The 13,343-nt window shown below is 46.6% G+C and overlaps 1 protein-coding gene across 5 annotated transcripts in view; it reads right to left on the minus strand.

Annotated features, from left to right (window-relative positions):
- Nucleotides 1-8,839, minus strand: part of CNR2 (cannabinoid receptor 2) — a 24,016-nt gene extending 15,177 nt beyond the window's left edge. For 4 of the 5 annotated variants that reach the window (XM_019650097.1, XM_019650095.1, XM_019650094.1 and 1 more), the window contains exon 1: nucleotides 8,671-8,839. The gene's annotated coding sequence lies outside the window, so the exon portion shown is untranslated. Of the gene's footprint in view, nucleotides 1-5,338; nucleotides 5,363-8,670 lie in introns of those variants that run through there. The other variant, XM_019650096.1, reaches the window with a different exon arrangement.
- Between the last annotated feature and the right edge of the window lie 4,504 nt (nucleotides 8,840-13,343).

The raw sequence follows: 13,343 nt of genomic DNA on the forward strand, positions 1-13,343 counted from the left end.
CAATGAAACCCAGCCCCCATGAGCCTGTCCTGTGGGGTTGAAGTATTTCATTCCAAGTCTTCTGTCCCTTCATCATTCATCCCCCCACCCAAGGGTCTGTGGGATCACCGCCTGTTATCTGGACACATAGTCTCCCTGGACCATCTATCATTATCTGTCTGTTTCATCTCCAACCTCCCTTCTGGGAGGAATTGGGCTAAATGGTGTCTGAGGCCTCTTTCCACTGTAGGAAGGTTAGGTGTCAAAGCTTTGGAATGAAATGTTGCTGAGTTCAAATCCCAGCCCTGCTATTGGTAGGCTGTGTGACCTTGGGGCAAATTACTCAAACTCTCTGAGCCTCCATTTCTTTATCTGTGATTTAGGAAGCTAATCCCTGCGTTCTTGATGTACAGATTAAGTAATTACCTAAAACAAATTAAGGAGTTGCTTGGCTGCCTGATTGAAATATAGAAGGTGCACATGATGTGTGGAAAGAAAAGGGTCCCGAGTTAGGAAGCAGGCGGTCAGGGTGTGAGCCCTGGCTCTGGCACCTGTTAGTTCCATGGAGAAGTCACTTACTCTCTCTCACCCCAATGCAGTCACATGAAAAGAAGATTGGAGGATAATGAGGATGAGTGCTTGGCATACCACTGTCTACACGTTTTCTCATTCAAGCCCCAAAACAAGCCAGTGAGACTGGTATTACTATTTTCCATCTTTTATAGATGAGGAAATTGGGGCCTCGAAACATGAAGAGACTTGCTGGGGCCACTGGGAATGTGTGCTCTTGTCCGCTGAAGACCAGGGTCCCATCCTGTTCTATATTTTTCTCTCCCCACCTCCAAACGAAGACTTGGTACATTAACTGACTGATCTGAAATCTGCCCACAGGACAGTTTTGTTGAGTCTTTTCAAATATCTCCTTCCTCTTTTCAACTACCTTATACGCTATGTAACTTCCCTTTGAGAGAACATACTAATAAGGCCCACATTTATGTCACTCTTGACAGTTTGCACAGTGGGGGAAGGCTCACAGCGATTATCTGAGGCAGGTAGTGTTCCTTGAACAAACAGGTTCAGAGAGGGCAAATCACTTGGCCCAAATTCCACAGCAAATGGCAGGACCTGAGCCATTGTGTTATGGCCGAGTCAAATTGGTAGAGGGCCAGGATCGAATGCATGACCCTGCCCTGAGTGAGGGGCCCAGACAACAGACACAGACAACCTTTTGTCTTTAGTCCCAAGGGTAAATCACACCTCTTTTCTCTCTCTTTTTGGCTTTGCCTCTCTTCTGACCAATTTCACTCAGTAACGCCTCCATTGTTGTCACTAGTTTGACTAGATTTTCCTCCCATCCCCACCAGCCTGGTGGGGTCCTGATCTTCTCACCCACAAGGATTTACCAGGCAGGCCAGTGGGCGTGGGTGTCAGACAGACCTGAGTTCCAGTCCTGGCTCAGCCAAGTGTTAGTTTTGTGCCCTTGGATAAAGTCACTCACTTCTTTTCCTCAGTTTTCTTATCTGTAATGGGATTAATAAACACTACTTATCTCACTGATGGTGATGAGGCATGAGGATTAATTGAAATAGCACCATGCTTAATACAGTACCTGGCACACAATAAGCCCTTAATTGAGGGCAGTGTATAGATATAGATATAGATATAGATATATAGATATATTATAGATATGGGGGCCGGCTGAGTGGCTCAGTTGGTTAAAAGCGCGAGCTCTGAGCAACAGGGTTGCTGGTTTGATTCCCACATGGGCCAGTGAGCTGCATCTGAGCTGAGCTGCAGCTTAGCTGCCAATAGGTGGTAGGATGGCTCAGCTGGTGAGAGCACATGCTCCTAACAGCAAGGTTGCCGGCTTGACTCCCGCATGGGATAGTGGGCTATGCCCACCTGCAACTAAGATTGAACACGGCACTTTGAGCTGAGCAGCTGCCAATTGGCGGCCAGATGGCAACTGGACTTGGAGCTGAGCTAGCTGTGCCCTCCACAACTAAGACTGAAGGACAACAACTTGGTTGTTCCCCTTCCCCAATTCCCCAACACTGTTCCGCTTTCCCAGTTCTCCAATAAAATCTTTAAAAGAAAAAATATATAGATATAGACGTATATAGAGATATAGTATAACATATACATATTATAGCTTTCTCCTCACTTTCCCAACTTTTTGCTAGTTGGCAATGAATGGCAGTGACAAGGCCATCTCTACTGTGCTTTGGGTTGTTGGGGGCGGCAAGGAAGGAGGTGAGAGGCAGGAGAGCCGGGGGAGAAGATCCTGTTTCCATTCAGGAGTTTAGAGTTGAGTGAACTGGAAGCTGAATGTGCTGGGGAGGGAGCCTCATCGATTATTAGCCAGGCTGGGGTAAAGACATCAAAACCTGTCAGCCTGCAGTCATGACTCGAGCCCTGGACCAAGGAGACAGAGGTCTGGATTCCAGTTCCAGTTTTGGGTGGAACTGACAGCTGTATAACTTCAGACAAAAGAGTCCCCTTCTCAGTGTGTTCATCTGCATCAGAGGGGGTTTTTGATGAGATTTCAAAGTGTGCTCCCAACTTGGAAGTTGTGCAATTAACCACACAGGGCGGGGGTGAGGGTGTTCTCAGGTTGCAGAACTGGGTGAGAAAGACAGCTCAGGAAAAGCCCGAGACAGCAGTTGTCTAACTTTGTGCTCTCAACACCTCTCTACCATCTTAAAAGTGACCCAGACCCCAAAGAGCTTTCGTTGATGTAGGTTATATCCATCAGTTTTTACTGTATTAGAAAATGAAACTCACAACTTAAATATTACCTTTAATAAGCCTATATTACATGTTAATAGAAATACTATGTTTTTAATGAAAATAACTTTTTTAGGGGGTGCCAATCTCTTAATTGTCAGGCAGCTGGATTCTCATGTTTCTGCACTCAACCTGTTGCAGTACGTCATTGTGGTTAAAGTATATGAAGGAAATGCATTTGTCACTGTCCCCTAGTGCTGCCTTTGTGGCAGGCACTCTAAAAGGCTTTTTACCTGCATTGTCTTCTTTATCCTCCAAGCTGCCCTTGCAGGTAGATTGTCTTATTTTCACTATAGTATAGAGGAGGAAACTGAGGCTCAGATGGATGGAAGCTCACGCGGCTTGTAGGTGGCAGGGCCCTCTGATTCTCGGCCTTTTATTTTAATAGGAACTAAAAGGCCTATAGCCCTCTTTCAAAGAAAACCTGCTACAGAAAAGGTGGGAAACTCAGGCATATTAAAGTATAAATGACTGATAAAAGTGTCTAGCTCTCCCTCACCCTTGAGGTAGCTTGCTGCTGCTGAAAGCTTGGTCATCAGCCATTGGAAGGGGGTAGGGGGTGGATTTGGGGAACTTGTTAAAATTGTTAAAATTACACCTGAAATGGGTGGGCAACCTTTCCGCCCATGAAGTGCTCTCTGTGGGGCAAGCAAGGCATTATAACCAGGGGGACAGAGAGGCCTTTGAATGACCACAAGTACTTTTCACGGTGGCTTCTCTAGATAGCAGAGAGTAGGAAAGGGTTAACCATGTGATTGATATTCTGAATCACCTGTGGTTTCCCTCCAGGCTGGTCTACCTCTTCCTGGTGTGGCCAGATCCCAAAGGGTGGGGTCCCTGCCTTAACTTTGATTCTGGTTGTTTCCAGGGTTGCATCAGTGGGGGTGGGTGGTGGAATTCAGCTGGTTCCAGGAACTGAGGTGAGAGCGATGGGGCAATGATGTGAAAGGCCCTAGAGACTCAGCTTTTGAAACACACTGATGATCATGACGAAAATAGCAAGTAATACTGAGTGAGAGCTTACCATATACTGCATCCAGACACGACTTTACACACTTGACACGATAACTCATATATTCTTCACAACAAGTCAACAAGGGGACTGGTGTTATTTCCATTTTATAATGGAGGAAAACTATCACCAGCACAGAGGCTGACTCATAAGGCTTTGGGCCACTAAGATCTGTGAGTGGTGACAAAGTGGCTGGAGGGTCACTGAGACAGCTGGACAGAGGCTGATGATTAAACCTGGGGTGGGCACTCAGACCACGGAGAGATGCGGAGAGGCCAGAGACGGGCCAATATCTAGGAGCTGATGGTGCTCATGCACGCTCCATCTACCCCTTTATAATAGAATGAATTCATGTGCATCTGTGGATCTGTTTGGCTTTGGGTCCTGGGGCTGTGAAGAGGAAAGCATCTTACCATTCCTGGCCTGGGATTTGGGTAAGACCCATCAGTACACTAACTTTCAAGGTAACCTGGATTTTTATCTCCTGCTTCTGTGAAGAGGTGGTTAACAGGGAAGGATCAACCGAGAATAAGAAGGACACACATAGGCAGGTTTAAGAGGCAGCCCTGAGTCCCAGTTGTGAGTTCTGATTCTGCCCCTTGTGAAATCTGTGTTCTCTTGGGCAAATTACTCACCTGCCTGAGCCTCAGTGTCCTCATCTATAAAATGGGAATAATGAAAGTGTCTCTGCCCCGGCTGTTGTGAGGAGCAAATGGGGGTAGGTGGCAGAGTTCCTTTTGCTTCCTGTCTTTCATTATTAGTTAATTAAGGGTATAAACAATATAAGATTAAGAATAAGACCATATCTCAGCCAAAGCTACTCCAGTGGTTGGGAGTCATGAGATCATCTTTGCTTTGATCACCACTAACTGCTGCTTTGTGGGTTTGTTTTTTTCTCCTTCTCAGATGGGGGACTTGTCATCTCCATACCCTCAAAACCTATCATCCCACCTTCGTACACAGCAGTCATTCAATACATAGAGTTTAATGGATTACTAACCTTAAGTGGGCATGCAATAGCTCATTGCAATAGTTTTTTAAAATATATAATTTTTTCCCCCTTAACATAAATATACTTATTTGTATTTCATCCATCTTCTAACCTCTCCTCCCCTTCGGCAACCATGAGTTTGTTCTCTACATCCATGGGTCTGTTTCTCTTTTGTTTTATTTGCTTTGTTTTTTTCAGATTTCACATAGAAGTGAAATCATATGGTATTTAGCTTTGTCTGACTTATTTCACTTAGCATACTACCCTAACTGCTGCTTTTCGATTCTTTCATTTCTCCTAAAAAGCTCTCACTGAGAAAAAAAAATTTTTTTTTTTTTAGCTGAGCCATCCTGCCACCTGTTGGCAGCTCAGCTCGGGCTGGGAATTGAACCGGAAAAACATCTTTTAAATAGTAAAATAATTATATACTAATTTTTAAAAAATGGAAGCAGGTGCCATGATCTTCTCATGATATGAACCTTCTGGAATACCTTTCTCTCTGTTGGAAAAAGCTGGTGGAAAGTAGTGGAAAGGCAGACCTGGTCTTGACTCTTGTCTCTGTCATTTACCTGTTTGCCTGAGCCTCGGTGGTCTCACCTGTCAAGTATTGTTAAGATGGGCCTGGTGTGAGGACTAGAGAAGCATCTTGTTCACACTTGATCTTCCGCAGACCCCCATCCCTGCCTTCAGCTCCATCTGATTCCCCAAGGCCCAAAGAGATTCATTGAGGTACACAGAAGATGTACTCATTGAATTCTGGCAGAAGCAACATAGTGAACGCAGCTGTGGTTCTCAGAGAGGAACTCTGGGGGTGGCCCCAACCCCCAGGGAGAGGAGGCAGGGCTTTGGTGGAAGGGGATACCTCTAACTTGTAATGTGAGCGGAAGATTGGGGGCCTCCCCTGTAGGGGTGGGAGCAGGTCAGGGAGCGTGGAAACAGCAAAACCCACAGAACACCCAACCCAACCTACTTGTGCCCCAAGTTCTCACCAACATCTCCCCCATTTGGATAGGATCCCTCCCGTGCCTGGCTCTAATGATACTGGGGGCTCCTTCCTTTCTGATCTACCCCATTGATCTGCCCTTGCTGCCATTTTCTTTCCTTGGCATTTGGGGTCTTCGTGGCATGAGGGTGGCGGAAGGACACATCTCGTGCTCTGTGGACCTTTCCTCCCCCAGGAGATGGAGGGAAGAGGAAGTGTTTATCTGTTCCTGAGCTCTGCTGGGAGAGGGCTGACTGTTCCTGGAGCCCGCATTGCACCTCAGCACATACGAGACACTTTCCACACCCGTCCCACCCATTCTGTTATTTGATTCTCACAATATAACATGGTTCTGGATTCAGGCACACCTGGGTTTGAGTCTTGGCTTTGCCATGTACCACCAGCTGTGTGACCTTTTGCAAGGTCTTATGCTTCTGTGAGCTTCAGTTTGGCACCTTTCAAAGGGGAGTGATGATAACATCTCCCTCATAGGCCACTGTGAGGACTGAACCAGGCAAGGTCTCAGGGATAGTAGAGCTCTAGCCTGTAGTGAGTGTTCGAGAAATGTTAACTTCAGAAAATAAAGAAGCACCCCTTTTAGGTAGGTTTGTGATGCTGTTATGGCTTCATTTTTAGAGTTGGAGCTACTGCGGTTTAGAAAGGTGATGTCACTCACCCAAGGTCACCTGACTAATTGGTGAGGGAAGTTAGGTTTTCCACAGGATTCAGCAATTGATAGCACAAGCTTTGGAGCCCACGGAGCTGGACTCACCACTAGTTTCACAATTTCTTGGCCGTGTGACCTTGAGCAACTCACCATTGCCTTTGAGCCTTGGTTTTCTTTCTCTGTAAGGTAGGGCTGCCAGTGTCCCTTCAAAGAGCACTCTCTGCATCTCCTGGCTCAGGGACTTTTTGCAGGAGTGGGGTAGCAAGCAGAAGCCATCCGAAGATAGCTTTTCTTCCTGTCTTTTGTGAAAACCTGAGCTCAGCACGAAGATTAAGCTGGTGTCCCAGGTGGGTGTGGGGAGAAGGACCTGCATCTGTGATCCAAAAGCAGGGAGAGAGGAGAGATGGCCCCAGATGGGGAAGGGACTAGAGGTTCTGGGTCCCTTGAGTGTTGGGGATTTGGGCTCTGCTCCCTGGAAGTGCCTTGGGGAGATGGAACACCCCTCTGGGGAACGTTGCTGGGTGGCACACCCTGGAGGCTGAATCAATGGATTTGAGTGTTGGCCAAGAATCCGGACTCCAGGCAAGCCAGGGAAGTGTACCGGGCTGGACTCCAGGGGACCAAGCCCCTTTGGACAATGAGCGTCCATCATAAGAGGAGCCAGGTTGGCACAAAGGCCAGGGGGCCTCCCTCACTCTGTTTGTGACCCTCTGAGTCAGTGTTCCATCTGGAAGGACAGGTGGGGGCGAGGGAAGCTCAGTGCACACTGAGATTCAATTACTAACCAGCCTGGTAGGATGAAGGCCCACTGAACATGTTGCAATCAAAGTGAATAAAAGAACAGTTTGTGCATATCCGAGAGCAGGTGGTAAGATTAATAGGCACCGCAAAACGAGGGGGGAAGAGGAGAGACAGGCGCTGCAAGGCTGTGCTCAGCCGAGCTGGGCTACCCGTTTGCGTACCTTCACTGCCTTCATGGCCTTAACAGGCCAAAGAGTAAAGGATGTGCTTCATTGATAGAAATTGATGCTGGGGCCTCAGGCAGGCCAGGGGCCACCTACAGGAGAGCTACGAGGTGGTTACAGAGCTGAGGACAGGGTCCTTGGGGCACCACCTCCCAGGGCCTCCCCAAATTCCTCCCCAGCCCCTCCTCTGCCTCAGCCCTGGCCTCCATACCCTCAAGGTATCTACATGCTATCCATTCCAGGAAAAACAAAAACAGCCAGAACCTCATTTACCCTCATCTCTAACCCACAGCAAGAACATATGGGGTGAAGATCAGAATCTCCACTACAGACATTCTGAGCCCAGGGCAGGTCCCCATCCCAGCACCAGCATCACCCAATCAACCCTCACCACAGGCCTATGAATGATGGTCTCAGGCTAAATTTCTCAGAAGCAGCAGCTAAGTGGGAGAGAAGTGGACTAATTTGCCTGAGGCCGTAGAGTTTCAGAGTCAGGGCTGGGATTCACCCCGGGGGCACTGGCCGCAAGGCACACTCATAAACACTGATGTTCCACTGAGTGGGACCTCCACAGAAGCAGACCCCAGGCCTCCTGGGTCTAGTGTGTGCTAGACTACACTACACTTCTGAATAGCCCCAATCCAGCAAGCTGTTTCTTTCTGTGCCTCTGTTCCTCCATCTGTCCCATGAGACCCTTGGACTCACCAGATAACCTCTAAGCCCTCTCCCAGCCCTAGTTTTTTTGGGTCCTTTCCTGGCCCACCATCTGCTATTTAAGCCTGTACCTCGTAAGGCAGGAGTGTCTAGTGGTTCAAAAGTGGGCCGTGGAGTCAGAGTGCCTAAGTTTGAACGCAGCACTGTCATTTGATGTCCTTGTGATGTTAGGTAAGCTGCCTATCACCCTCTGTAAAGTGGAGAATAATAATAGTACTTACTATACACAGGTGTTGTGAAGATTCAGTAAACTAAACCATGAAAAGCCCATAGGGCAGTGCCTGGCACACAGTAGGTGCCTGGCACCTACGCATTGGTGATTATCACCTTCTGTTCTGATCTTGGGAGACACGATTCTTGTCATGTCCAAGGGCAAGGACCACACCTGCTCTAAATCTTCCTGTGGCTGGTCCTCAGACACCTTAGGAGTCTTCATATGACATCAATCAATCCCCCACCCCCAGGCAGGCCCATCTATCTTCTTACATCTCAGGAGGCAAGGGGGAAGGTAAGAACACAAGTTTTCTGCAATGAGGAAGAATCCCAAAATAAAACAACCAAAACTCTACTCACAGTTATCTGTGGCTGAGCTCCCTCCTGCTGGGCGTTAAGGAATCCTGATGGTTGTGTGTTGAAGACCTGGCCCTGGGTCCCAGTCAGAGCTCCTGTTAGCTGTTGCCCCCAAATCAGCCCTCTGTGGCTTTGCTCTTTCTCACATCACAGATGGGTGAGCTTGAGGAGGCCTGGCCTTCCGTCCCCGTCACCACTTCCCCTCCAGGTCTCTGGTGCCACATAGTTCTTGCCCCTGCAGTTGAGCTATTTCTCATAAGGAACTCTGAGAGTGGGGCTTGGGTATAGGCGTTGGAGTCAAGGGACTTAGGTTCTAATCCTGCCTAGTTGTAATACCCTTGAGCAATTCACTTAAGCTCCCTAAACCTTAATTTCTTCATCTGTAAAATGGGGGTAATAGGGCAGCCGCTTAGCTCAGTTTGGTTAGAGTGAAGTGCTCATAATACCAAGGTTGCTGTTTCGATCCCTGCATGGACCACTGAGCTGCGCCCTCCACAATTAGATTGAAGCAACTACTTGACTTGGAGCTGATGGGTCCTGGAAAAACACACTGTTCTCCAATAAATAAATAAATAAATTAATAAATAAATAAATAAATAAATAAATAAATAAATAAATAAGGATAATACACCAGCCTTACATAGATCATATGAAAGGACATTCTATTCCAATGCTCTTTCCCACCAGACCAGAGTTTTGAAACCCAAATGCCTACAGGTGCCAGGCAGACGACATACATAGGGGAAGGATGCTGGTATGGGACCACAGGGAGTGGTGGGGACTGTGAGAAATGGGGGAACACATGACCCAGCCAAAGGGGCATCTCTCAGCTTTAGCCAAACCTTGCCATTGGGAATGCCGGCCCAATGCCAGATGTGCCATGCATTTGGAAGATGTGCCACATTTTCCAGGAGATACTAGAAATCCTGACTTTTATGTGATGGCTTCCAATTTTAAAATGTTGACCACAAAGTCCAATCTTTAAAAAATGGTATGTGGATCGAACCAAACACCATTTGCTGTCTATGTTTGCTAGACCATGAGCTCCCTGAGGGCGGGGAGTGGGTCCCTAATGCCCAGTCCTGGGCTCAGCGAATACTCAGGCACCGTACTTGACCCAGTTCAAAGTGTTTTCATTCCTGTTATCAGGTAGAATATTAAATGGGAAGCTACTTTTTTTTTCTAGGAATACAAAAATGAGTATGATAAAGTTACTGCCCTCCTAGGCTAATGGCCTTTGATGACCTCATCAGATCTTTGCACTTATTGATCCCACACTCCAGACCCCAAAAGATAGATCTGGGCCAGTGATTCTCAAGAAGGGAGATTTTGTACCCAAAATAAAGTTGGCCAGATTCAGCAAGTAAAAATATAAGATGGCAATATTTGAGACATGCATATACTAAAAATGTATTTGTGGTTTATTTGAGATTGAAATTTAACCAGACATTTTCTATTTTACCTGGCAATCCTACCCAGAGCAGACATTTGGCAATGTCTGAAGATGTCATAACTCAGAGGGGATTCTATTGACATCTAGTGGGTACAAGTCAAGAATTCTGCAAAGCATCTGACAGTGCACAGAACACAGATTAAATATGAATAGTGTCCAGCTTGAGAAAGGGCTCCAGACTTGCCCATGTCCCTTCAGGGCAAACCCCACTCTGAGGGGGCCTTTAATTTCATAATTAGCCCCTTGGGGAGAGGGCATAGTGATAGTTTTCAGCTCCTGTGCCTCTCCCAAGAGCAAGTAACTGACAGCAAGGAATGGGTCAGAGAGCCTGTGGTGCCAAGAGGAAAAGGAGACGGTAGGTAGCTGGGGAACGGAGATCATCTGCAACCCACATCAAACTTTTGTCTGCTCTGGAATTGAACACCAGGGTTGAGCAGGCAAAAATCCAGCAAATGCTTCCATGATACTGAATCCTGGATCCCTGGCCTTGAGGAAGCCCCACCATGAAGAAAAGTGTGCTGCCCCAAAGCCTGGCCCTCCACTGCAGCCCAAAGTGTGTAATGACAGGCTGAATGTATGCATGAAGACAAGAAAGAAGCTACTTGAAGGCTAAGGTGGAAAGACACTGGGAATCTGGTTTCTAGTATTGTTTCTGCCACTGCCTGGCTGTGTGATAAGTTACCCTCCTCTGTGTGGCCTCAATTTCCCCGTTTTTAAAATGAGGAAGTTAGAGACGCTTAGAAACTTCTATAACTTCCAAATGCATCAGAATCACCTTGAGGGCTTGTGAAAACACAGATTGCTGCTTCCCCTTCCCCTCAAGTTTCTGACTGAAGTATTCGAGGGCGGGGCCTAAGAATCTGCATTTTTAATGAGTTCCCAGGTGATGCTATTGATCCTTAGACACACTTTGGGTAGCACTGGACAAGATGATGGATTAAAGGCCCTTCATGTCCTGTTGATGCAGGATCTCCAAGTCCCCTTCGTACCCTGGGCAGGGCTGATGGGGCCCACACAGGAAATCTGTTCTTTTTTACCCCAGGGAGGGCTAGGTGTATTTGTAGGAGAGGGTCCAGGAGCTGGTTTTCTCAGTTCCACCTGGTCAGCACGCCTCACCAGGCCTTGTACTGTGAGACACTGCCATCTACTGGATGCACCAACTCCGTGCTGGACCCAGAGCTCGACCATATTTAGGGCCTGGTTCAAGGAGGAACATTCCTGGGTGATATCTTTCCTATCAGACCCCTGGGAAGCAGGCTTTGTAATGCCTGGGCCATCTGAACCCTTCAGATGACTCAGTTTCCAATATAGATACTGGCACCTGAATTAACCTGGGAAGATGAAAAAGAAATGCTCCTGCAAGCATTTAAAAAACCTGACATACAGTTAATCTTAACTCACTAAATGCAAATGTTGCTGGTGATATTGATATGGAAGAGGTTTTGTGCACCTTTGCAATTTTTTACTAGTCACCCTTTTTTGGTGGTTCCACACAGCGTGTTTAAAACATGGAGAATCACCAAATTAAGCAAAAACAAAAAAGGAACCCATAGCAACGCTGGCAAGCCTTTGATGAGACAGACACTCTTATTCACTTCATGGGAGTTGTTAAACAAAAAAACTTAACTTCCAGAGCTGAAAGTCTTTTCATTTATTTATTTATTTTAATTTTTTCATTAAACAATTTCTTTTTAAAAAAATTTATATTGGGTAACAGTGTGTTTTTTCCAGGACCTATCAGCTCCAAGTCAAGTCGTTGTCCTTCACTCAGTTGTGGAGGGTGCAGCTCACTATCCCATGTGGGAATCGAACCGGCAACCTTGCTGGTCAGAGCATGTTCTCTAATCAACTGAGCTGCCACCCGGCCGCCCTGAAAGTCTTTTTAAAAGGAAGGGTTTATTGGGCCATATTGCTAGCAAGGAAAAGGACCAGGTCCTGGGGCACCAGCAGCAGTACCAGGTGGAAAAGGCACCATATCCATTGTCCGGGGTTGACGGGCTTTTTTTTTATACCTCGAGTAAGTGGTAGGGAGAAAGACGTAAGTTGTTTTGAAAGCATTTACATTGGCTTCAGATCATGGGTTTGGGAGAAAGGAAAGCAGACCTAGTTTTGGGATGGGTGCAGAGTCTGCAGAAAGGAAGGAGTGTCTGCTCCTTTGGATTAGCTATGGGCAACTGTCCGGAAAGTTCACACATAATTCTTGCATATACAGGATGTGATGGTTCCTGGGGTTCAGTGGCACCAGGCTAGTCTCTTTTGGATAATGGCTGAAGTTAATTCACCTGGAAGTTAATTCCAAGTTCCAACACATGCACAGAAATGCAAGCAGTCTGGTTGGGTTTTTGCCCTGTAGTTGTTAACTGATTAACCTCTTCTTGTCTCTTCCTTCCATTCTCTGGCCTGCTGTAATTTAATTTAGGACATCTCAGAATTTTCTCCTTGTCAGAATGTAACCCGAAAGTGAACCGACACTAGATTTCCCAGGGTGGTGTAGGGGTCTCTGGAATTGGGCTACACCTAGGTTTGGGGAGAATCTGTGTCACCTCAGTCACAGCACTGTCTTCTTCTTTTAATTTCTTCAGCCGGAAATGAGGAACTTGGAGACGGTCAGTGTAACTTCCTCAGAATCACCAGGAGAGCTTGTTAAAGTACAGAGATGCTCATTCAGCCGGTCTGAGGTGGGCCTGATACTCCACGTTTCCAGTCAGCTCCCTTGTCACCTATGTGAATAAGTCACTGAAGGGGACCCAAAATTTTGCCACCCAGAAGCTGCCCTTTTGGGATATTGCTTTTTAAGCTGTTTATTAAGAAACAAGCCTCACAAAGAACCTTTGGCTCTCCCCACCTTTGCTGCCCAAGAGATTCAGACAGAGAAACCTGCTTCAGGAAGAAAATCTTAGAATGCTGCCTTAGCCTAATTTGAATTAAGTATTGTGGGCGGAAAAGGGCTATATGTTAAACCTGACAAGCTCTGGAGACTGAAAATAACCACAGAGGATGGTGTGAACATCAAAATTTCTAACTAAGGTGGGCCATGGTGGGAAGTCACATCTCTTGAGCTTCCTTATTAAATTAATCTGTGTCTTTTCAGTGGGCCTGTTCTTTGTCTTTTTGTACTAGATAACATCTTTTTTTTGTTTTTTAAAGATTTTTATTGGGGAATTGGGGGAAGAGGAACAGACAAGTTGCTGTCCTTTTGTTCTTCAGTCTAGTTGTGGAGGAC

Source organism: Hipposideros armiger, unplaced genomic scaffold (assembly GCF_001890085.2).
Source record: "Hipposideros armiger isolate ML-2016 unplaced genomic scaffold, ASM189008v1 scaffold_138, whole genome shotgun sequence".
Taxonomy (NCBI): Eukaryota; Metazoa; Chordata; class Mammalia; order Chiroptera; family Hipposideridae; genus Hipposideros; species Hipposideros armiger.